A 25,355-nucleotide genomic window follows, 5' to 3' on the forward strand; every position below is an offset into this window, starting at 1 on the left:
AATTGTGTATACAAAGCATTCACAAGTGCATGAAGATGAAAGGGAAAACAAACACACACTGTGGAGGGAGAGTGCTGGGAGGATGCCCGCCAAATCATCCACAGCTCTCTGGAGGGTGGGAAATGGATTGTTTTATTTTTGTCACCACTTTCTTTATTTCGGCATTTTCCTAATTTTCTATACCAAACATGCACAGCTTTTCCTGTGCCGGGATACATGAAGCCTTGTTTGGAGGCCCTATATTCTCTGTGGTGGGGTCCAGGGAAAAGGGAAAGCTTGGCTGGGAGGCAGAGGGCATGCCAGGGAGCCATAAGCACCCACCCTGGATGTCTAAGTTCTGCTTTCCTTCTGGATGCTTAGGATTAATTCCAGGGAAACTCACCATGCACTGAGGAAATCCTTATTCTCTTTATTTTACTCCTAACAGTGTCACTGAAGGAAAAGTGACATAAATCCCACCTGCTTAAACCTACAAACTTTGATGAACATGGATACTTGCATATGCCCATGAAACCATCACCTCCTCTAAAACTTTCCTTCCTTCTCATTTCTATCTTTCTCTCCTCTGTTTTTCTTTTGCAGTAGAAATATTTTACATGAATTCAAAGTAGAAAGACTCATAAAAGTGTTGAGTAAGGAACTGGAGTTAATGTATCAGCACTTAAGATCATTTGCTGCTCTAGAAGAGGACCCAATACACACGTGCACTCAGACACACACAAACACATACACACACACACACACAAAGACACACACAGACACACAGACACATAGACACACAGATACACATACATATACGCATATATACACATGCACACACATATACTCACACATATATACACACATACTCACACATGGACACACATATACACATATACACACACTCACCTATAATCTGTATATGATAGAATAATATATTTCTCTTTCTGAGCCTAGCTTATTTCACTCATTATACTATTTTCCACTTCCATCCATTTTTACTGCAAATGTCATAATTCTATTTTGCAGCTAAATAAATTCTATTGTGTGAATGTACATTTCTTTCTTTAACCATTTAATTTTTCTGATGACTAAGGATGTTAAACATGTTTCAAATGTTTATTGACCACTTCTCTTTTTTCCTTTTCCTTTAAGAACTACCTTTGAATCCATTAGCCCCTTTATTGCTTGGAGTTTTCAATGTTTAGAATTTTTAATTCTCTATAGATTCTAGATATTAATCCCACGCTACCTGTATAGCTGACAGGGATTTTCTCCCAGTCTTCAGGCTGTCTGGTTATTTTGCTGTGCAGAAACTTAAATTTCATGAATTACCATTTGTCGATTCTTAGGATTATTTCCTGTGATGTTTGGGTCCTTTTCAGAATGATCTCGCCTGTGTCTACACCTTGAAGTAATTTGACTTTGTTTCCCTTTAGTGATTTCAGAGTTCTGGGTTCTATAGTGAGACATGTACTCCATTTCTAATGGATTTTAGTGCAGGGAGAGAGATATGGATCTGGTTTTGTCCTTTACATATGGATATCCAATTTTTTGAGCATGTTTGTTGAAGAGGCTTTGCCCCTTGATTCATGCCTTTGCTATTTGGTTTTTCAATAGGGACTACAGCTGTGTGAGTTTATTTCTGGGTACTGTATTGTTTTCCATCAGCCTGTACATCTATTTTGTGCCAGTGCCCTGCTGGTTTTGTCACTATGGATCTGTAGCATAATTTGAGGCACATACTCTATTCCCTGCTGTGCTGGTCTTGTCACTATGGATCTGTAGCATAATTTGAGGCACATATTCTATTCCCTGCTGTGCTGGTTTTGTCACTATGGATCTGTAGCATAATTTGAGGCACATCACATTTCCTGCAGCACTGCTCCTCTTTATTAGGATTTGATCTCAATAGCTAAGATTTTGTTTGTTTTGTCTTTTGTTTCTACATAAGTTTTAGGAGTTTTTCCTAGTTCTACAGTGAATGTAACTGGAATATTGATGGGGGATTGCATTGAAACTGTAGTCATCAGTCTTGATTATGCCCACCTATCAGCATAGAAGATATTTCCCAAGGTCTGCTGTGGTCTTTGGTGTTTTCATTGTGTAGCCTTTTGCCTTCTATTGTAGGTCTCTTAGGTCATTCACTGCTTTCAAGTCTTGTGAATGGGTCATTCCTCTCTTACTCCTTTATCAAAAGATATAGTGTGTGTATGGATGTGGGTATACACATGTGTGCATGGTGTATGCACACATATGTGCAATTGTGGAAACCTGAGGTTGATGCCAATTGTCTTCCTCTAGTACCCTTAACCTTATCCTTTGGATACATGGTCTTTCATTGGGATCTGAAACCTGCTGTTTCAGTACTACTGGCTGGCAACTGAAACCCTGGGACCTGCCTGTCTCCACACCCTCAGCTTTGAGGTTACAGGCACAGACTGAGATGTACAGCTTTTCTGTGGGGTCTAGAAATCTAAGCCAGGTCCTCATTCAACCATAGCAAGCACTTTACCAATTGTACTACTTCTCTAGCCCCCCCCAAGCTTGTTATATTGGTCTATAGAATGGGTACTAATTCTTATATGCTTATTCTGTATCCTGCTATTTTATTTATCCAGTGTAAGAGTTTTCTGGTGGAGCCTTTAGGGTCTTTTTAGTAAAGAAATATGTAATATTCAAATGGGGATAATTTAACTTTTCTTTCCTATTTGTATCCCTTTGACTTCTTTCACTTGTTACATTGCTACAGCTAACATTTGAACACTGTATTACTAGAGGAGGGTGATATAGCTTCATTTTGTCCTTGATTTTAGAAACAATGCTTTCCATCCTTTCCTTCTGTGGCTATATCAAAGGGTCCTGGATTGAATTCTACTTGTCTGGTAGCCTTGAGGTCCTTGGTCATTTTTATTAATGATATTATGAAATCTTCAGGTGACATTTTACCAATTCTCTCTTTCTGCCATACAACCACACAGCCAGTACTATACCACCCTGGCTTCCTTCTTTTCACTACCTGTCACATCTTTTTGGTTCGTTTTAAGCAAGGCTTCACTGTATAGCTCTGGATGACCTGAGACTCACTCTGTAGAATAGACTTGTCCTGATCTCACAGAGATCCCCCTGCCTATACCTCTCAGGTACTAGGGTTAAAGTATGTACATCATCCTGGCCATTGCATGTCTCTTTCTCTGCCTCTTTCATGTAACCATCACTATTTGGGGGATTTCTAAGAGCCCCCTCTCTTCCTATCTTTGGAATAGGTTTGTTCTTGGTTTTGTTTTATTTTAACTCTTCTCTTTCTTTGGGTGACATGGAAGCAGTTTCTTGTTTACCATCTTTCACAGAACATCATCATTATTATGATCACCATCATTACGGCCCACCATTATCATCTATTGCTTTCATTGTTCTACACAAACATAGGGAACTGGAAGTATTTGGGTGCCTTTTATGTGGATAAAGGTCACATACTTAGGACTAAATACAGGAAAACAATCCCTTGCTATCTTGATAAATATGACATTTTGCTTCTCCCAAGTCAGCTCTTCAGCTTAAGTAAATGTAGACAAAAAAAAAAAAAAAAAGTCCAAATGAACTTCATGTCTTATTTCATGAAGTTCATGTTATGAACAAATAAGCAGAATTTAGAAAAACAAATAGCAGGGGCTACTGGCCCCCTCCTCTCTCTCTCTCTTTCTTGCTCTCTTGTTCCTGCCCTGCCCTGTCCCCTTGCTCCTGCTCCCCCTTTCTTCCCATTCCACTCCCCCATCTCTCTCCATGTGCTCATGGCCAGCCTCTTCTCTCTCTCTCTCTCTCTCTCTCTCTCTCTCTCTCTCTCTCTCTCTCTCTCTCTCTCTCTCCCTCTAACTCCCCTCCCCATATCCTGAATAAACTCTATTCTATACTATAAAAAAGAAAGAAAAGTATACATTAGAAAGTGTCATTACAATAATGAAAATAACCATGGAGATTAAGGTGTGCTACTATGAGGCCAAAGTGATGCAGATGTGGCTTATCTGGTGGTGAGGAATGGCTTATGACTGGTACCACAGAGCATGAGCAAGCAATATCACATACACACTACTGGGCTCATAATCTGTATTGCTGCTGGGAGACTGGAAGATGCAGATGGAAGAGTTGATGGCTTTGTGTTGCAAATTTGTACAAGAGGAGGAATATGATTGTAAACATTGTCTGAAACCACAAAGAGCCTGTCCAGTGTGAGTTATTACTACTAGAGTTTCATCATTTCTTCTTGCCAAAGTGATTCTGGCTGTAGGTTTCTGATGACCTTTCCCCTGGGAAGATAGGAGAGTGACCTCTCTATGTGCTGAATTGACACAAAGTATTCATGTATATGTTCAGGTCAGATGCAAGCCCATGAGAAATTTATTCTGGGCTTACATTTACTGAGCCCTGAGGAAGTGCTAAGAGCAGATAATAAAACTAGAGGCAACGAGTCCTAATATTTTAAGCTTTTATAATATTCTGGACATACTGCATTATTGATTCTAAGATGAAATCAATAATTTACATTTTTATTTTATGCACCACTGAGAAAAAACCCACACATGAATCTGTGGTAATCTGTCAATTGTAAGCTGCATTCCAATTCCAGAGATGATAACATGCAGATGAGCATTTTAGGAGTGATGAAATGCACCGTTGGCTTACTTGGTTTTCCAGCCAACTCCATACAGCAAGTATTAATATATACCTCTTTCAGGAACAGGGAGTTAGAGGTATATTAAATGGCTTATTTGAAATCATGCAGTGAGTAGAGCCAAGAAACCTAGACAGATGGATCCAGGCTTGAAAACCTCTTGCAGTCTCTCTCCATCTTTAATCCCTAGGCTGAGCTGTAGTCTCATACACACACACACACACACACACACACAATCTTCTCCGCAGATTGACCCTCAACCTGCTTCCTTGGTTTAGAGGTTACTTCCTGGAGCCTTTCTGTATGAGGATTCACTAGTCACGAGTGTCTAAAACTTGTGATAGCTTATGTAAGCAGGAAGAGCACTTGATTGTCAAAGGAGACAGCTTGTAGAATGGTTCGGAAAGTGGAACCCAGGGCAACATCAGAGTCTAGAAGACAAATGCTATCAAACATCAGCTTGAAGGAATCTATATTAACCATTTCAGATTAGGTTTCTACATGTGTACTGTGGTTTGAGTCTACCTTCTAGGGCCATCTGGCTAGTCGGGGATACTGAATGGTAGTCCCCTAAACATTGATAAACACCCAAAGAGGAAATGTTGGCACTGTGCATATTCAGAGATCCACGTGCTTTCTTTCAAAGCTTGCCTCTACTAAGTTGGGTGGTCTTGCACAGATTACTTAAGCTCTCTGCTTTTGATCATTTATCTGTAAAGCCCGGATCACTGAAATTTTATTTCACAGGGAGGTTGGAATGATACAGTCAATGATGGTTGCATGCTTGTAGCTAGTATCTGATCAATGCCAGCTGCCACTGACCCTTTTGTGTGGTGAATTCCAAAGACTATGGCTGTTTGTCACAGACCCTTCTTGATACTTAGGGCCTCATTAATCATTTTCTCCAGAAGTCACCTGAAATCCACAATTGTGGACATCTCACATTGGATACCCTTGAACTTCTACTTGGAAGTAAAAACATCACCGATTTTCATTTTTTCCTGTAGCACTTAAAATTTGACATTGGTATATCCTTGGATCATTTCCAAAGCTATCCCATAAAACATCTTACTTTGTTTGATCTGCTATTTATACCCTGTGCACTTGGCACTCTTGTGCTGTCTGTGATTTATAGCAGGGAGACAGCTTGGAGTCATCCATGAGCTTATGACTTGGTAGGTCAGAGTTTGCACTACCTTCAGTACCAGCTGGCATCTTGCCATTTGTGCCCAGGCTGTTCTGCATATTGCAGGAAGGTTTGCAACATCCCTGGCCTCTGCCCCAGGATTCCAAAAGTATGTTCCATCTTCTCCCTGTTATGGAGATTAACAATACCTCCTGATAATTCCAAATGTCCCCAGTTGAAAATCACTGTGCTAGATAAATATAAGAGCCTGCCTGTGTCTCTCTGGTGCGTGATCCAGTTTGTAAGGCCTAAAGGAGTAGCTGGCACATACCAGGGACTTAATTTTTGCAAAATGATCAAATTAAACCCAGATTGTAGCAATTGTCTGCTGAAAGCAAATGAATTGAAAGATCTCATTTCTGAAATTCTTATGTTCTAAACCAAGTGGCAGTGCCTTAGCAGGTGCAGAGAACCCCTCTGTACTGTGGTTCTAAGTCACCTCCCCTGCCTCATATTCTCCTTTGAATTCGGGGGATCTCCAAAGACTCATTTCTCTATGTTTATTTTTGCAAAATAAACTCAACTAGTGGTGAGGAAGCTCGTTAGCCAGCTGCATCCCTCCTGTCCTAGGAGATCCACTGGGAGAACTCTCAAGCAAATACTTCAGTCCTCAAAGTGACAGAACAAGGTAAACCTACATGAATAAGAACCGATGGTGCCTTATCACACAAGAGTAAAGCCAGCTCTCCTTGCCTGACAGGAATTTGAAGTGGTTCAGCTGCAGCTGAGGTTGGAAGGGAGCCCAACTTCAAGGGAGTCTCTGTATTTGTCTCTCTCATTCATCCTGAGACAAAGGTGCCAGGAATCACTCAGAATCCAACATAATCCTCAGTGCATCTCGAGTCTCCAGATGCCTCACTCATGGCTCCTTCTGGCCCTTCCTGGACTCAGTCAGTTTCCAGGGGGTTCCAGGGCAGAGATGGGCAGAATTGCTGAAATCAGATAGGAAGGAGGAGAGCAGATGTGGCTTTCCCAGTAGGGAGAGTTCTTGTTTAAACTGTGGTTTTACATTTGTTTTGATTTTTTAATTTGAAGCACAGCCAGAAAAGAAGAAAATATGCAATTTTAATTGTTTCTCATCTCATAAAAATGAAGCTTTAAGATGAAATTAAAAAATAGAGAAACTATGGGTTCATAGATCAGATCCTAGGTTGAATTCATCTCTTTCTGTCTCTGTCTCTGTCTGTCTCTCTGTGTATCTCTGTCTCTGTCTCTGTCTGTCTGTCTCTCTCTCTCTCTCTCCCTCTCTCTCTCTCTATTATCTTCCCTTCTCCCTATCTTTTCTCCTCCTTATAACTGGGAAACCTTGAGCAAGTTACTTCACCTTTCTGATTCTTGGTTCCCTTTTCTGCTATAATAACTTCAGACTACTGAGCAGATATTACTTGCAGATATTACTCAGTCCTAGGAGCCATGCATACAGGACAGTTGCTGCTCTCCTCTTTCTTTTTGTCATTAGTGACACACACAATCTTCTGTAGAGATGATTGAGTCTGCTCTGGAGCCCACTTCCTCTGAAGACTATCTGGTATCCATAGACCATGTAAAAACATGTCAAATCTGAGGCTAATAAGCTCCTATCCTTGATTTGTGACGGGAAGCTGGCATGCTGGGTAGGACAAGGTTGAAAGTAGGGCAACTTCTCACCAGAGACATTGAGTTTTCACTTGAGCTTGAATAGACTCTGCACTCCTGTGCATCTACCTTTGTGCCTCCATCTCACCAAATACATAAGGAGAATAGAAGGTGGTTGTTTCTAAACTACACACACACACACACACACACACACACACACACACACACTGTTTGGTGCTCTGCAATGATCATCTATGGATTGCTGGACATGAGTCACTAAGTATGGAAGCCCTCGGCCAGGCTAAGGATTGAGCCTTGAGAAATGGCTGATGGAGCTTCTGAACACTAGAAATGTGCACTGGAGAGGGAGTACCTGAAGGTTAAGTTTTAATTTTAATACTTTCGAATATAAGTGTAATAAGCAAAAGTGGCTAGTGTTGTTATGTAAACAGAAGATCCCCAGAATCCAGAGCATACACAATAAAGATCCCGAATGGAGTCACTGTCCCGGGATTACAACCATCCATCTTGATCAAAGAGGTGGCATTTGCAAGTTTGTGCCAACAGCACTTGTAGCACCAGCAGGCTTTGATAGCCATAGACCCCAGCACTGTGTCATAGCACATAGGACATAGCTAATGTCCAACAATACATCACTGAGTGAATGAGTGAATAATTTTATCCTAGAATACTTTCTCTTGTCACCTGTCATAGGCCTCAAATTCCCCTATGAGAAAATAATTCTATCAGCCTTTGCATTTTGCTGTCCAAAATTTATCTACCTTGGGAATTGGCATTGATATAAATTTAAAAAAAAAACAAACCATCCTGACTGTAGAGGAGCAGTTAAATTCTATAAACCAACAGGAGTTTTTACGCTTACTTTCTTTTTCTATTTATCCTTTCTCTCTATATATATACATTTTTGAGACCCGGACTTTGTATGTAGCTAGATAACCTTGAACTCTTCTTCCTGTCTCTACATTTCCAGGGCTGCGATTACAGGTGTTTACCTGCACACCTGGCTGTGTATCACTCTATGATGTCTGCATGATGTATTCAGATCAATCTGTCTGATCTCACCAGTGTGTTTGTGCATTGATGTATGTGCAATGCCTTGTTAGAGTCTGGATCATATGATAGGACTACTAATAACAGTCACAATATCATCTCTACCAAGCAACATCCACGTAACCACTGAATAGCTATTCAATGTTTTAAAAGCTGTGTCTTTGAAATGTGCACCGTATAAGAACTGACTGCATCATAGTGGGAATTAACTAAAAATTTTAAAGTAACTCATACAATAGCTGACATATGATACATGTTCATTAAACACTTGCAGAATATCATAAAAGGGTTTCAGTTGCATAGTGTATATAATCATATATCCATGTATTGTACTTTCTGAATAAATGCATGGCAAATACTCTTCTTTTTTTTTAAAACTTTTAAAAATTGGATATTTTATTTATATTTCAGATGTGATCCCCTTTCCCCATTCCCTCCACCCACCCAGGAACCCCTATCCCATCACCTCTCCTCCTGCTTCTATGAGAACATGCCCCTAACCAATGGCCCACTCCCACCACCCCACCCATGAATTCTTCCACATTTAGCCTTCACTGGACCAAGGACTTCCTCCCCCACCTATGCCCGACAATGCCATCCTCCCCTACATATACAGCTGGAGCCATGGGTCCCTCCCTATGTGCTCCCAGGCTGGTGGTTTAGACCCTGGGAGCTCTGGTTGGTTGGTATTGTTGCTCTCCTCATAGGGTCACAAACCCTTTCAGCTCTTTCAGTCTTCTTCTCACTCCTCCATTGAGAACCCCTTGATCAGTTCAATGGTTAGCTGTGAGCATCTGCCTCTGCATATGTCAGGCTCTGGCAGACCTCTAGGAGACAGCTATATCAGGCTCCTGTGCGCATGCACTTCTTGGCATCCTTATCAGCATCTACCTGTGGTGACTGCACATGTGATGGATATCCAGGTGGAACAGTCTCCAGATGACCCTTCCTTCAGTTTCTGTCCCACACTTTGTCTCCATATTTTCTCCCTTGAGTATTTGTTCCCTTGTTACTCTTTCTAAGAAAGGCCGAAGCACCCACACTTTGGTCTTTCTTCTTCATGAGCTTCATGTGGTCTGTGAGTTGTATTGTGGGTACTGCAAGCTTTTGGGCTAATATCCACTAATCAGTGAGTGCATACCATGTGTGTTCTTTTGTGATTAGGTTACCACACTAAAGATGATATTTTATAGTTCCATCCATTTGTCTAAGAATTTCTTGAATTCATTGTTTTTAATAGCTGAATAATATTCCATCGTGTAAATGTACCACATTTTCTGTATCCATTCCTCTGTTGAAGGATATCGGGGTTCTTTCCAGCTTCTGGCTATTATAAGTAAGGCTGCTATGAACATAGTGGAGCATATGTCCTTGTTATATGTTGGAGCATCTTCTGGGTATATGCCCTTGAGTGGTATAGCTGGGTCCTCAGGTAATGCTATGTCCAATTTTCTGAGGAACTGTGCAGCTGATAGCTTGTGAGTGGGTATGCGTGTGGGTCCTGTTGGGCAGAGTTGTGGTTCCCGCAGGTCTGCTGCCCCAGTAGGCTAGAACCCCAGTTCTGGGCAGCAGAAGCATGGGATTTTGGGTAAGATCACTCCACGGTGCTGGGCAGACACTGCAGGGCTCTGCTGGTGTGCAGGAAATCTCAGTTGAAATTCCCGCAGGGGCATGGCTTTTCAGTGGTAGTCTTCGGGCAAGGCGGCCTGACCCTGGAGACCAGTGGTCTGTCCTTGGGCTCCCAGATGCTGCTGGTGGGCTGTGGAAAAACAGAGACATGGGGGCATGTGGGGCTGACCCACAGTCAAGAGATACGAGGGGGAGGGAAGCCCCAACAGCACCCTGCTGGAAAGAGATTCTTTGTTACTGTACTTGCTTGCTCCTTTGGCCTGATTATCGCTGACTCGGCACTTGCTTGGCTGGGTCACTGGGTTGGCAAGCTTGCTTAAGTTGGCAGTGCTCTGTGGCGGAAACACAGAGAGGTCTTCTGGCAGGAGATTAGGCAGTGGTGGTGGCAACAGCTCTTTAAAGGCCTTCTCCACGGTTCCCTGCTGCAGGAGCCCCAAAGACATGAGGAAGTCCATGGTTTTACAAGCTTTATTATCATGGCAGATGGTAGATGAATCTGGCTGCACCCCCGTTCCCCGTAAGTCAGGGTGGGTCTGACTTAAATAGGAAGACAGGAGGGAAGAGGGTCTGGAAGGAATATTTCATTGGCTATACCCCCTGGCCTTCAGGTGTCTCATTAGTATGTAGATCTCTCGAGGACCTGAGGCCTGTAGTCATGCCCTCTACCTGTGCTGGGTGACACAAACCTCTCTTTGGGAGGGCTGTGGAGGAACCAGGGGCCTAGGAACAAGGCTGAACACCTTCTGTCCCATTAGGGTCCAGTGTTCAAGGCCTGTGCTCAACCAGGTGCCCAGCTGCTTCCCGCAGCCCACCGCCCCACAAGGAACTGCCAAACTGATTTCTAGAGTGGTTGTACCAGCTTGCAATTGCACCAACAATGGAGGAGTGTGCATCTTTCTTCACATCCTTGCCAGCATCTGCTATCACCTGAGTTTTTGATCTTAGCTATTCTGACTCGTGTGAGACGGAATCTCAGGGTTGTTTTGATTTGCATTTCCCTGATGACTAAGGATGTTGAACATTTCTTTAGGTGCTTCTCTGCCATTCGAGTTTCCTCAGTTGAGAATTCTTTGTTTAGCTCTGTACCCCATCTTTTAATAGAGTTATTTGGTTGCTTGGAGTCTAATTTCTTCAATTCTTTGTATATATTGGATATTAGCCCTCTATCAGATGTGAGATTAATAAAGATCTTTTCCCAATCTGTTGGTTGCCGTTTTGTCCTATTGACAGTGTCCTTTGCCTTACAGAAGCTTTGCAATTTTATGAGGTCCCATTTGTCAATTTTTGATCTTAGAGCATAAGCCATTGGTGTTCTGTTCAGGAACTTTTCCCCTGTGCCCAGGTATTTGAGGGTCTTCCCCACCTTCTCTTCTATTAGTTTCAGTGTATCTGGTTTTATATGAAGGTCCTTTATCCACTTGGATTTCAGCTTTGTACAAGGAGATAAGAATACATCGATTTGCATTCTTCTACATTCTGACCTCTAGTTGAACCAGCACCATTTGTTGAAAATGCTGTCCTTTTTCCACTGGATGGTTTTAGCTCCTTTGTCAAAGATCAAGTGATCATAAGTGTGTGGGTTCATTTCTGGGTCTTCAATTCTATTCTATTGATTTTCCTGCCTGCCTCTGTACCAATACCATGCAGTTTTTATCACTGTTGCTCTGCGGTACAGCTTGAGATTGGGGATGGTGATTCCCCCAGAAGTTCTTTTATTGTTGAGAATAGTTCTCACTATCCTGGGTTTTTTGTTATTCCAAATCAATTTGCAAATTGCTCTTTCTATCTCTATGAAGAATTGAGTTGGATATTTGTTGGGGATTGCATTGAATCTGTGGATTACTTTTGGCAAGATGATGCTGGGTAACTTTGGTTTGTGTTGCTTATGTTCTTGCGCTTGCCTTTTGCCATCTGGTTAACTCTAGTGCTACCTGTACTCACTGTCACTGGCTGGAGCAGGTTATCTTGCTTGTGTCAGAACTCCTCAGAGTCCAGATGTCCCTGTGATCCTGTGATCCTGAGCTCCTGGGCAGAAGAACTCCTGGGACTCAGGCTGCCTCGGGGATCCTGAAATCCTGCTGCTCTGAGTGCAGTGGCTCCTCTAGGATGGCTCAGGATATGGTATCTTCACGGGAGCAGACCAGCTAGGTGTCTGCCCCAGCCAAAAGGACCAATTGAGGGCCAAATACTCTTTTTAATTCTCATGGCAATAGTGTCTGTGATATAGTCTATTATCTTCATTAAACAGATATAGAAATGGCCTTGAAAAAAAAAAGCTGAAAGCCTTAACTGAGTTCAGTCACCCACATCAGCATCTCCACTGGTGTTGAAGAATAATAGTAATGACAATATCGTGAAGTAATAGAAAAAGATAATTGAAAATGAGCACAGCCTAAATTTCAAATCCAGCCTCTATCCCACAGTGTCCCTAAGGCCCCTGGAGCCATAAAGTCCCAAAGTAGCCAGACATCTGCCTAATAGTTTCCCATTCTTTTCTCTCTTAGCAGCTAATTCTGCAGGCTTATTATGGCTCCAGGCTCAGAGCCAGCTAGAGTCCTGTGAATACAAGGCTGTGGGTAGGGGAGTAGGAAGTGTCTTCTCCCTTCTCCAACTCTCTATGTAAAATACATACTACAGATTGATGAAATTTAGCCCAAGAGCCTGGGAAGCTAGTTCAGTCTTATGGGGAATATCAAAGGCTAAATTGTTTACTTTCTATAAGTAAATAGGTAGCGACAGAAGAGGCTGGGCAGATGGCTCAGGTGGTAAAGTGTTTGCCATGCAACTATGAGAATATGAACCCACACAACAAAGTCAGATATATGGCATTGTGCACTTGTGATTCAGGTACAGTGGAGGTGGATACAGGTGGATTTCTGGGGCTCACAAGCTAGCTGGACTAGCTGAGTCTTCAAGTTCCTTATCAGTGAGAAAGACTTTGTCTCAATAAACGAGGAATGATAACTGAGGTTGACCTTTGGCTTCTGCACATATATGTGCATATATACACGCATGTCCACCTGCACACTTGGACATGCTCTTCTATATGTACACAGAAACAAACAACAACAAAGGAACAGCACCTCTGGGATGAGCTCCTCCTGACTTGTGCCTGATCTTCTCAGGGATATAGGTGGTTGCAAAGTTGGCTTCAAAGGGAACAAAATTGAATAGAATGATGGAATCTGGAGCTCTGTTGTGGTAAATCTCCAATCCAATAAGACTGGTCAAAGAAAACACAACTCAATAATTATGAATATATGCTGCATGCCTAGATTGGGCAGATTCACCCTACACTACACTACTCTATTCCCCAGCTATGAGGCCCTTATAACTTGCGGGTTTTCCAAGTCACTCGCTTGTCCTCTCCGTTGTCTTCCTCCATTGTCTTCCTCTCTCTCCTTGGTCATCTTCCTCCTCCATCGTCTTCCTCCAGTCCCTCCTCTGCTCTCTTCTGCCAACCTTTATTTCTCCACCTCCCCTTCTTCTGCCCAATCACTAGCTCCAGCCTTTATTTTACAAATTAAGATGGGCAGAAAGTTCACTAGAATTTACCTGTGTAATGACTCACATCTCCTCTGCAGCCCTTCACAGGAAAGGGGAATTAGTATCAAAATACAAGGCCGGGGCTATCCACAACAGAGCTCCAATTGCACATCACAACTACAAATCCTTGTCAATCAAACCCAGCCTGCAAAGCTTTCAGCTCTTACTTGAGATCACAGGCAACATCATACATACCCTCTATAAAATCTAATTGCTGGGTCTACAGAGTTGGCTCTACAGTTAAGAGGACTTGTCGCTTTTTCAGAAGACCCTAGATCAATTCCCAGCACCCATATGGAGGCTCAAAACCTTCTGTAACTCCAGTCTAGGGCTGTGCAACACACTCATGCAACCTTGCTGTCAGCCTCCACAGCATTGCATGGACAGATAACCAGGCAAAACACTCATACACATAAAATAAAAATAAACAACATCTGTTTCTGAATATGCACAGGCTGTCTTACATGATGTTGTCCCAAGATCTGAACTGCAACTGTAAGAAACAGACATGAAGGAAGGGTTTTCCTGATAAAGTCATCTTGGGGCCCCAGCATCTTCTGTTTGCTTTCAAGTCAGAGTAAAGAGCTGAGGATGCAGCCCAGCGTTTGAGCTCTTGCCTAGCACTCATAAGACCCTGGCTTCCATTCCCAGCACTGTAACAAGACACAGCTGGATTGCTTAGGTTCCAATTCCTGCCTAGAGGCCTTAGAAAAGATATTTAATTTTCTCTTTATTTCCCTTTTTTGAGAAAGAGATGATAATGCTGATATTGATACAATAACTGGGGACATAATCCACACAAAACATTTAGGATGGTGCCTAGCACAAAGTCAGTTTTCTTATTATTGTTCTGTTTATGCAGAATGCTTTTGTGCCAATGCTATTTAGTGATTGATCTCATGGCCATTCCTCAGACTAGCAATGCACTGTCATAAAGACTACACCAGATGTCCCATTTCCCTCAAGCGGTAGAGCCCACAGTGATTTAGTCAGAGCACACAAGTATGGTGCTTAGCTCTGAGCTAGATAGACTACCCTCTTTAATCTATCCATCTTTGACTATTTAGCATCTCCTTTCTCAGATGAGGCAAGGAAGCTGACTGGGAGTTTCTGTTTTTAAGCATCCACAAAAGCCACACTCAGGGAACAGCATATACCTGGTATCTATTCTACTGCCTTCTCATAGGAAGCCTTCATTACCAAGGGAATTATACAAAGGCCCTGGATACAGTGAGCTGGTTCAAATCCTGCCTCTGCTGATCACCAAATATTGGCTTCCTATCTATTAATTTCTCTCTCTCTCTCTGTGTGTGTGTGTGTGTGTGTGTGTGTGTGTGAGAGAGAGAGAGAGAGAGAGAGAGAGAGAGAGAGAGAGAGAGAGAGAGGCTGTCTGTTTATTTGTTTTATGGGGGATGGAATCTTATGACTCATGCACACACCAAGCACTCTACTACTATATTGTGTCTGTTGGGAGCCGACCTTTAGCAGAAAGCTGCTAGAAAGCAGCTATCCACATGCTAGCCACGCCTCCAAGGCTTATGTCATATCCACGCGCCTACAAGGGGCGTGGCAAAAGTGTATAAATACCCTAGATTTCCCTTCAAATAAAGAGACTTGAAAAGAGACTTGATCAGAGACTTGATTGGAACCTCTGTCTTGTCTCCATTCCTTGCGCTTTTCTCCTTGTCCTCACTCTCTCTCCCTCTAGACCCTGACGGGAAGACCAGAGTGGCAGTTTGAAGCCAGGCAGTGCGGAGCAGGCTGCAACATAGTAACTAACCAGGCTTTTAAGTCTTTTGTCTCAAGCCAGGTAGAGCGGAGCCGGTTGCAACATGTGTCCTCAGTTCTTTTTTTTTTTGTTTTTGACTATCTTAGAGCATCTTATTAAATTACTCAGAATGCCACCAAACTTGTTCTAGCCAGTGTGGACTTTAAGCTTATGATTCTGCCTCTGCTTCCTGATTAGCTAAAGTTACAGGTCTCCTTGCCAGGTACAGCCCTACAGATGGTTTTATGTCTTTGAAAGAGAATAGTGTTTATCCATGTATTAAGACAGTATTAGTAGCTATAGTTTTTGGTCAAAGTAGCAGAACCTGGTTGTTGGTTCTTTAAATGTACTTTAAATGAAAGTCACTGAACCAGAGAGATGAGGAGTGTTTTCCAGGATGGTGGGAAGCAAAGAGAACAAAGCATTTGGGCATCTCCAACAGACCTTCCCAGAACAAATGCCCTGATATATTAGAACCCACCAGGGGTTCATCAGTTAAGAACACTTGTTGCTTTTAATCTGGATTCTGTTACCAGTGCCTACATGGGGACACAACAATCTGTAAGTTCTAGGGGAGCTGATGCCCTCTTCTGACCTCTGTAGGCATCAGGCATATATGGAATGCACATGAATGCAAGTAGAATGTTCATGCACAAAATAAAATACTAAAATAAAATGAAATAAGTACACCTTTAAAAAACTAAAAAATTTTCTGAGGACCAGACCCAAAAGGTGATATTTTTGTACCTGTTTGTGATGGTTACTTCAATTTTCCAACTTGATATACCTGGGAAGGTAACCTAGATAAGGGTTTGCCTTGACCGAAATAACCTGTAGGTACACATAGCAAAGATTTTTCCTAGTTAGTTAAGAAGAGGTGGGAAGACCCACCCTGAATGTGGGGAGCACTGTTAATGAGCAGGACTCTGAATGCATAAAGCTGAATAAATGGAGTTGAGCAGCAAACAAGTTTGCATCATTTTTTTTCTGCTCCGACTGTGCAGGTGATAGGACTCTTCCAGTTCCTGCCTTGACTTCCTCACAGTGATGGACTGTAAACTAGTACTAGAAGGACAAAAGACTCTTTCTGGTCCAAGCTGATTTTTATTAGGGTGTGTCTTAGTTACGGTTTTACTGCCATGGATAGACACCATGACCAATGCAAGTCTTATAAAGGACAGCATTTAATTTTCCTGGCTTACAGGTTCAGAAGTTCAGTTCAATATCATCAAGGCGGGAGCATGGCAGCATCCAGGCTGGAATGGTGCAGGCAGAGCTGAGAGTTCTACATATTTATCTGAAGGCTGCTAGCAGATTACTGACTTCCAGTCAGCTAGGACTAGGGTATTAAAGCCCACACCTACAGCGCCACACCTACTCCAATAAGACCACACCTCCTAATAGTGTCACTCCCTGTCCCAAGCATATACAAACCACCAGAGGGTATTTTATCACAACAGGAGTGAAACTAGGACACTGCTATCTACATCGAGATACATATCTGTATCTATCCTCTATATCTATAGCATCCATATGCATATCCGTATCCCTGTTCATATCTATATCTATATAGAAACTGGTTTATGCAATTATGGAAACCGTGGTGTTTCTCATTCTACTATTTGCGAGTCCAAGACTGGAGAGCTTGGTAATGAGGTTTCAGTCAGAGTCCAAGCTCCCCAAAACCACTGAAGCCAATGGTGTTAGCAATAGTCCAAATGCAGGAATAAACACATAAGACAGCTCAAGATGTGTCAGGCAGAGAAAGAAAACTCTCCTTTAGCCTGCCTATTCTTTTGCTTATGCCTCCAGATAAGGCCTTCCCTCATTAGGGAAGTCAATTTTGTTTCTCTGGTCTACCTGCTAAGACACTAATCCTGAACCCCCTTCCTGGACACACTGAGACTAAGTTTGATCAAATACTGGGGCTTACAGGGGCTCAGTTAAGATGACGCAGAAAAATCACACTTGACAGTGGTTTTATTAGGTGTCAACTTTGGGATAGACAAACCCCAATGGTTCCTACTGTGTATATGACTCCTTTAGTGGAGTCAGAATCTAAGGAAAGAGTCTGACCAGCTGTAGTAGGCCACACACCAGCTACTATTGCCTTGTGGTAATAAGTAGACTTGGGAGAAATGTGCAGTGCAGAATGAGAGTTCCATATGTGGGTATCTATTGTTATTATTCCCAACCCCCGCCCCCCGCTCCTTCTGTGCCTTATTATCAGTGAAGCATCCTAGAATGTCTTTGCAATCCAGTTACCGTGAAAACAAACTCAACACCCACCCAACAAATTTGCTTTTTCTCCAGCATCAATATCTATGATTTGGGTGTGAAACTTCAATAGCAGTCAATGTGCTACTGTTGTAGTGCTTCCCAGTTTCTAGAAGGCTTGCCTCCAAGGAAACAGTAGGCATGATTACTGTGGAAGTAACTTTCCAGGCGATTTTTCTCAGTACACAAAACCCTGCCCTTCCAGATCTTCTCCCTGACTAATCCACCATGGGGATCTAGCAAGGTCCTTGTCAGGGAAGAAGAGAGATAAAGTGTGGGCCTGGAAGTGGCAAGAAATGTTGGAAGACGAGCCTGTTCATTTTGATTCCTAAGGGCAATAGAATCCCACCCAGAACAACAGACATTGTGTGTTTGTTTATACCTTAAAGTTGTGCCCGGACACTTATTTTTATCTAAATTCACTTTCCTCATGACAATGCCATGTTCACATCTTGGCTTTGAACAAGTAATAGCGCAAGACTTCCGCTTTTGGAGCGTCTGAAGGAAGAGAGCACTTGTCCCTTCTCCTCCCCTAATATACATTTCCCTCACTCTTTGTGCTCTCAGTCCACCAGGGCTTTGAGGAGGTGACTTCAGCATCACCTCCCTGAGCGTCTTGGGTGGTTTGAATAAGCTTACCTTATGGGAAATGGCACTATTAGAAGGTATGGCCTTGTTAGAGGAAATGTGTTACTGTGTGGCAGGCTTTGTGGTCCTATGCTAAGGCTCCACCCTGTGCAGAAGAGACTCTCCTCCTAAGTGCCTGTGAGACAGTCTGATTCTGGCTTCTTTTTGATATGATACTTGCTTCCTTTTAATAAAGATGTAGAACTCTTGGCTCCTCCAGAACCATGTCTGCTTGTACCACTGTCATGCTTTCTGCCATGATGATAATAAACTGAACCTATGAAAGGGTAAGCCAGCCCCAATTAAATGCTGTCCTTTATGAGAGTTGCCTTGGTCATGGTGTCTGTCCGCAGCAATGAAAAATCTAAGACAGCTCCTGAGGAGTGACCCTCAGCATCGCTTCCTCAAGTTCCTGTACTTGCTGTATCTTAAGCAGGTAAGATTAGATGAGAAAGAGAAGGGAAAGATCTGGTTCCTCTGCTGTGCTCTCCCTAAACAGCAGAATGGTGACTTCCACAGCCCTCCATACTCCCCAAGACATTTGGCTTCACACACCGGAAATTACTAAAAGGCAGGCCCTCCTGCATTAGGCTGTTACCAAAATTTTGTCATAGATTGCATTGTTGATGCTACTTCATCATCCTTTGATTTAGTCCCACCTTTTTCTCTTATTTTTTATTTTCTTCTAGTAAAAGAGTACAAAACAATGCTCTGCTCCCTAATTTATGTCTAGCCTATGATTCTTTAGTCAATAGAATTCTAGCTACAGCATTGTGCCATATCCAAGGCTTCATCATCCAAGGCCTGTGATTCATTGTTCATTTACTTTCCTATTCATTTTTCATGCCAGGAAAATTATATGCCTGGGGCATTGATTTGGATAAAACCCACATGGAACAGAGTAGAGCAGAGCCATGTCTTCCATCCCTAGACAACTCTTGGATTTAGAACCGAATCATTGCTAATTGGTTCATGCTGTTGAGAAGTTTGAGGGATGTTTGTTACACAGCAGAAGTAAAAATACATATTTAGCTTTAAAAACATTTTGAACCATGATCGTTGTATGGTTGTATTATTTTCTTTTCTGAGTCCTGTGACTAAATGACTGAGAAGAAAGAATTTAAGTTAGGAATGGTTTATTCTAGCTTATGGTTTCAGGGAATGCTGTTTGCCATAAGAAAGAGGCATAATAACAAGAGTAAGAGACCAGTTGGCCACAATGCATCTGCAGGCAAGAAGCAGAGAATGAACAGGACAGGACTCATACCAGGCTATAACACTTCAAGACTTTCCCCAGTGACCCACTTGCTCCACTGAGGCTCCACCTAAGTGTTCTCACAATCTTCCCAGTGTTCAATCACACGAATCTATTGGGGATATTTTACATTCAGATGGCAGCCTGACCTTGATCAGGTCTGTTGTACTTGGTTTTCTCATGAAAGAACTGAACAAGATGATTGACAAGTTATCTTGAGCTCTGAACTTAGGCAATTCTCAACAACTATAATAATCCTCTTTGTAGATCATTACCAAGTATCTGTTATGCGGCATCTTACAGTGATGGATGATGTGTCAGGTGAGTCAGCCAAGTCATATTCATCTCTGCAACACAAGTGTGCCTCTTGCTTCTGGACATAGTAAAAGCGCCCAACTACCATTTGTTACAGAAGTGATTAAATTGCTGAGGGGACCATCCAGAAACACATTCAGATAATCAGCAAGTTTTTTCTTCCACCGAGACAATGGGCTCAGTCAAGTATATGCGTGAAATGCTCATTGTGTGATGATGACTTAATTGGTAGAGATTCAAAAATTTAGCCAACTTATGGCATGTTTCTTTTGTGTGTGAAGGAAAGCATATGCATGTGTATGAGTATAAATATCTTGAGAGGTTAGAGAGAAATGTTGGATGTCCCCCTCTATTTGCAATATATTTCATTTAGATAGGGCCCTTCACTGGACCCAAAACCTTACCAGGTTAGCTAGACTGGCTCTGGGATCTGCCTGACGCTGTCCCCTAGCTCAGGGGTCACAGGCATATACTGACATGCTTGACCGTTTCACACGGATGCTGGGAAATTGGACCCAGATCCTCATGTTTGCACAGCCAGCACCTTTGCCTGCTGAGCTGTCTCCCCAACCCAAGGAATTCTTGAATGTATACAATGTGTCAAAGTATCACCGAATTTTTATTTCCCTGACTCCTTGAATGTGTACAGTATGTTCAAGTATCACTGAATTTTTATTTATCCACTTATCTATTTTGTTAGCCAAAAATGTGGAGCCAATAATGCAAAATACTTTTAAAAGTCACCTGTAAGTCCCTTCTCTGTTACAGGTTCTTGAGCCTCTCCCTGAAGAAGCTTAGTGACTGTTTGCCTGTCTTTTATTTTTTTTTCATTCTGTTCCATGTATTAACTAATGGAACACACATCTATATTCTTTCATATTTTGCTTGGCTCACTTAATACCCAGGAAGTTAAAGCATATTTAGTGAGCATAGCTCTTTCTTGATATTCTAATGGCTATATTCTATACTTTCTTTCATTATAATATTTGATTCCTTAGTTTGTTTTCTTTTATTAAATTAATCATTTGGCAATTTCAGGCAAATATATAATGTATTCAGCTTACACTTATCCACACAGTTTATCTAGTCTCTTTCCCACCCTCCTCATCCCATGTTCTTCCTTAAAATAGTCCCTTTCACTTAAATGTCTATTGTTTTTGGTTGTTTATTATATAGTAAAGCTAACCAGAGCCATTCATGTTGGCAAGGGTGTAGAGTCACTCTCTGGTGTGTAGGGAATCACCAGAGGATATATTACTGACAGGATGACTTTTACAGCATACATCCAGGGTATTAGCAAACCCATGAGCCCTTCCTACTATCCACGGCAATGTTGACAGGCCTAGATTTGTACAGGCCTAATGCAGGCAGCCCCAGCTGTGAGTTCATGATTGGTATGGCAATGTCATTCCCCCCAAACTCCAGTTCAATAAATCTAGTCCCAGCCTATCTCAGAGCACAGCCTAGTGAGATGACCACAGGCATCAATCAATCCATAATTGAAAAGAGATAGAGTTAGCCACAGGAGTAGATGGTTTTGTAAAAGACCACAGTATAATAAAGCACCAGGCAAGTGGTGGGTATCACACTTAGTGCCACACGTGTAGCAAGAGGAAGGGAACAGAGAGGGGCATGAGGAGGCAATGACAAAGTGTTGGCTCTTTGGACTATTTACTTAGAGTCCTATAGGGTTTCCGAGGGTTAACTGATAATGGAAAACACTGAAGACTGGAAATAGAATTGTGAACATCTGCTGGGAAATGGGAAATTTCACCTTAATAGATTTTTTTTCAAAACATTTTAACTTTTCTCAAAAAAGAGCTATTTCCCCAAACTCATCTGCTTCCTCCTATGTTCTCACGTCTTTAAATACACCAAACACGATAATTTTATGAGCAAATCACATTATACAGAATACATTTTTGAGTTTCAAAGCTTAAGTTTCGTAGTGTTATTTTTTTAAAAAAAACAGAGGCATGCATACGTTCCAATTCCCATATAGCTGCTTCGTTTGCTTGCTTGCATCATGGGACATTCCTTTTAGTTCCAACATTTTGGTAAACTTGGCATCTATAATAGAAATTTCTCTTTCAAGATGACCTCTTCTTTTCTGGACATGACCTAGACAGTGTAGATTCAATATACACTGTTTGCAGTAAGATTTTTCAGTGAGCCTTTGCTTTGCTCTCTGCAAAGCAGAAACTTTAAGAATACTTATCCCATGTTGAGATGATTACATGGTGAGAACTGCAGATCTGACACCTTGATCTGCATGCATAAAGTAGATATTTCTGTTCTGATACCCTTCAGAAAATGCCTTCTGTCAATCTTGGACAAGGATCTCTTACTAATCAGGTCAGGGAGGAAATTAAATAGTGGTTCTGAGGAGAGTATCAAGAGAGATGATGCTTGGAAGTAGTCAAAGAAAAAAATAATATTGGGTAGAAAAAAATAAAAAGGCCTTCTCTAGGTAGGTGACAGACAGGGTTTGGGAAGAGGTAAGATAGAACGTTGTTCCACCTCTGCTCCTGGGCACTGGAATTGTGACACATGCATGCTGCTTACCTGTTTTATGCTGGAGGTTGGACCCAGCACTTCTTAAATGCTAGGCAAGCACCCTACCAGTTGAGCTATATCTTTAGTCTAAGGTACCATCTATTTTAATTGGTCTGAAATGGAGAGGATTTTCCAGATGTTAGACCTTCAGTGATAAACCCAGGAAGATCTTGACAAAGGAAAACAAGTGGGTTGCTCAATGTTTTCATCTTTGGAAAGTCATATTGAACCTTCTTGATGCCCATGAAGAATAGGTGGGCTGGTCAGTCACTTGCAGAGAAATCTACATCTCTGTAAGAAATAAGAATAAGCAATAAGAAAAAATAAGCAAGCAAGAGAGTGAAAGAAATCACAAGGAAATGATTCAACTACTCTAACTAGCCAAGCCATTTCTCAGTTGGTCCCGAAGAGTCATGCATTCCCATAGGAGCTTCAAATATGACTTAAAGGGATGTTTATGTGATAAAAAGATGGATCAGAACTTAAGTGCATTTGTCTCTCTTGCAGAAGATGGGGGTTCATTTTCCAGCACCCAAATGTAGCTTACAGCTTTCTGTAACTTCAGCCCCAGGAGATCTACTAGCCTTTTTTAGCCTCAATGAGTATCAGGCATGCACACAGTAAGTACACTTACATGTAGACAAAACACACTTAAAAGAATAATAAATAGATTTTTTTAAATGTACATTTGATAACCCAAAACAAGGATAAAGATCTCTCCTTCAAAACATCAAGGAAGATTCATTGTTCAGATGAACTTCTGCTGCCTCCTCAGAGATACCAGAGCAGCTGAGCACTCCCTCCAAGAGAGAAGCAACTGGGGTATAAAAGAAATTCCACAGGGTATAATCCACAAGGGCTGTCCAGAACCTCATTTGGGAGGATAATAAAAGATGTCATGAATGACTAGGAATTTACCTCTGAGCATCTACATGTTCTGTCCTGGCATCCCAATCCTCAGAAGCAAAAATGGGATAGTAGCAGTAGTATGTCGAAGTTCCTTAATGCTTCTGTTTGATGAAAGAATTTCTGTTTTACACTGCCTTGTTAAAACTCCACAAGCTTGCCTTTCTGGCCTGTGCCTTCCACCAGGGCAGAGCCTCTCTGAAGACCCTACACTTTGAAGGCCCCCCAGGAAATCTTCTGCACCCAGGACAACAGACAGGAGCCTAGCATGGCTGTCCTCTGAGAGGACCAACAAGCAGCTGACAGAGACACATGCAAATACTTACACCCAACCATTGAACTGAAGTTGGGAACCCCTGTGGTTGAGTTAGAGAAAGGCTAGAAGAAGCTGAGGAAGAGGGTAACCCCATAGGAAGACCTGCAGTCTCAATTAACCTAGACCCTTGAGATGTCTCAGATACTGAGTCACTAACCAGGTAGCATACAGGAGCTGGTCCCAGGCCCCCAACACATATATAGCAGAGGACTGCCTGGTCTGGCCTCAGTGGGAGAAGATGCACCTAACCCTTCAGAGAGACTTGAGGCTCCAGGGAGTTGGGATGCCTTGTAGAGGAGAGGGGGATACCCTCTTGGAGACTAGGGAGGAGAAGGAATGGGATGAAGAACTGTGGGATGGGGTACCAGGAGTGGGGCAACAGCTGGACTGTAAAAAATAAAAGTAATAATAATAATAACAATAATAGCAATAATAACAATGATAATAAATAGTAATAGTAGTCGTAATAATAAAAACTTCACAAGCTTGTAGCAAAGACTTACAAAGGCCTTGCTTCTCAGTAAAGATCATCTGGGTCACATCAGGTAGATGCACTTTGTGCAGATCTGATGACTGTGTTTCTTTCCATGATCCCACAGGCAGTAGGTGAGAGGTGGCTCTCAAGAGCTGTCTTCCACACAAGCACCATGGCATGCACAGAGCTGTGCACACACAAACATGTACACACACAGACATATACACATGTGTACACACACACACACACGCGTGCATGCACACACACAAATAAAAATGAAGAATGAAGATGTTCATCTTGTCTAGCTCCCAACTTTCCCCAGCAGAAGGACAGTCACAGAAGCCACAGAGACAAACTTTCTCACTGTACTCCATGTCTTCACACACATCTTCTTCCACCTGATTTCCCCAGTTACACTCACATGTTGAGTTTGTAGACTGGAAACAATTTGGCCTCCTGTGTATCACAAAGCCAAGGCCACCTCATTTCACAGCTAGAACAGTAACCCCTCCCCTTACCAATAACAACCAGCCATTACTTTTAAGTTAGATTTTAATCAAGTGATTGATTTTGTGTGTATGTGTATACACGTTTATGTGTGTAGGCAAGCTCACACACAGTGTATATGTGGGCGTCATAAGACAGTTTGAAAGAATTGGCTCTCTCCTTTCACCATGTGGGTCTCAGGAATCAAACTCAGATATTTGGACTTAACAGCAAGCCACTTCACTCACTGAGCTCTCTGGCTGGTCCTCCAGACAATCAACAAATTGTGCTTGCTTTCCTCTTTCTTGACACTGTCCGTGTTTCTGCTATTTCTGAGAAGCATGTCCTCCTGGCAGCCATTGGTTCAGCTGCCAGAACTCTGAGCCAGTGTTGGTCAGTGGCCAGCCCTTATGGACACCTGTAGCAAATAATAGGAAGAAGCTTGTCTCACCTGACTTGGAGTCTGGGCCCTGTTAAGGGACGGGTCCTTTCCAGGTTTTGCTGTTGGGCCAGTAAGAAGTGCACATTTTTGGCTGTCCTGAGGTATATACAGGCAGAAAGAGGCCCCAGTGGTCATTGAAATAAACAGCTTCATTATTGCAGAGTGGTCATCATGGAGCTTCCCTCGTGGGACTCACTCTTTCATCCTTGAAGAAGACATTGCACATCCATCCACGTGCCAGGAAGCTAAGTGTCTCCCAGAGGCCATGTCAATCTCT

Source organism: Arvicanthis niloticus, chromosome 6 (genome assembly GCF_011762505.2).
Source record: "Arvicanthis niloticus isolate mArvNil1 chromosome 6, mArvNil1.pat.X, whole genome shotgun sequence".
NCBI lineage: Eukaryota > Metazoa > Chordata > Mammalia > Rodentia > Muridae > Arvicanthis > Arvicanthis niloticus.